General features: G+C 31.7%; 1 non-coding gene across 1 annotated transcript; it reads left to right on the forward strand.

Annotated features, from left to right (window-relative positions):
• Window positions 1–796: 796 nt before the first annotated feature.
• Window positions 797–903, forward strand: LOC111765173 (U6 spliceosomal RNA). The gene has a single exon (XR_002797577.2). It is a non-coding gene; the product is annotated as a U6 spliceosomal RNA (small nuclear RNA).
• Window positions 904–1516: the final 613 nt, after the last annotated feature.

Below are 1516 nucleotides of genomic sequence, written 5' to 3' on the forward strand. Positions count from 1 at the left end.
GGTAAGAAAGTAGATGCTTTTTTCCTAAGGTCAGGATCAAGGCAAGTATGACCCTTCTCACCACTTCTATTGAAAATCATTTTGGAAATCCTAGGTGATACAAGAAGACAAGGAGAGCAATGTTGGAGTACACATGGTTAATATACAAAAGTCAATTTTTTAATATATTTAAGGAATAAACAACTGTAAAGTGAAGTAAAAAACACAATATAATTTATTTTAGCAGGGAAAAGAGAGAAAAGATATAAATCTAATGAAATGCATACAAAATCTGTATGAAGAAAAACACAAACTCTCATAAAAGAACACAAAGATCAATATGAAAGAATATTGATTCCAATGTCCAATAACTCAATATTGTATAAAGGTCAGTTCTTTGGTGATCCATAGAGTCAATGCAATCTCAATCAAAATCCTGGGAAGTAATTTTGTGGACATAAGTGAACAGATTATAAAGTTTATATGGAAAAGCAAAATGACCAGAATAGCCAGCACAATATTGAGGAAGAAGAAATTCAGATGGCTGACACAAACTGACTTCAAGATTTATAATAAAGCAACAGTCAACTAGATAGTGCAGTATTAATGAAAGAATAGACAAATAGATCAAGATAAGAGTTTAGAGAACTGAGAATTAGACCAACACATATATATAACAAACTGACTTTCAACAATATTGCAAAGCTAATTCAAGGGAGACTTAGTTTTTAACAAATGATGCTGGCACAATTGGTTATCCATATGTAACAAAAAGAATCTAGGCACAAATCTTACATTTTCTGTAAAATTGAACTTAGTTCTCGCTTGGGCAACACATACCCTAAAAGTGGAACAATATAGAGAAGGTTAGCATGCCCCCTGCACAAGGACGACATGCAAATTCATGCAGTGTTCCATTTTAAAAAATATATTAACTTAAAATAAGTCATCGACCTAGAGAACTTATAGGAGAGAATACAGGAGAAAATGTAGGGGACCTTCAGTTTGATGATTTTTAGAGATAAAACCAAGACAAAAATCCACTAAAGAATTGATTAAGGGGATCTGATGTTTAGGCTCATGTGTTAAATAAGCTACAATGTTGAATCCAAATAGAAATATATGCAACCCACAAGAAAAAGATAATTTATTAGAAAACCAAACTTTAAAAGACAATTACAAAAATAAATATATAATTACCATCTGTGAAAATTGCAGTGAAGGAAAAGTTCAAAATCATCAAATGATTGAGTGAGGAAAGAAAAATTATTCCATTCATACCTAAAGAATAGTGTAGGGAATATTGAAGTAATGAAAAGAAGACCAACCTGTGAGTGTCTAGACAATATAGAGAAGACTGAGGGCATATAAAGCTAAAGAAGTTAGTGGCAGGATCATGGAGGATTTTGTAGATCATGGTAACAGTTTTTGGATTTTACCTCAAGTATTATGAAGTAGTAAAACCAATATTTGATCTGCTATGCATTCTTAAGGTATTTGTACATTAGAAAAACAGTGGTTTTATTTTTACTGCCAC

This window comes from Dasypus novemcinctus, chromosome 4 (genome assembly GCF_030445035.2).
Source record: "Dasypus novemcinctus isolate mDasNov1 chromosome 4, mDasNov1.1.hap2, whole genome shotgun sequence".
NCBI lineage: Eukaryota > Metazoa > Chordata > Mammalia > Cingulata > Dasypodidae > Dasypus > Dasypus novemcinctus.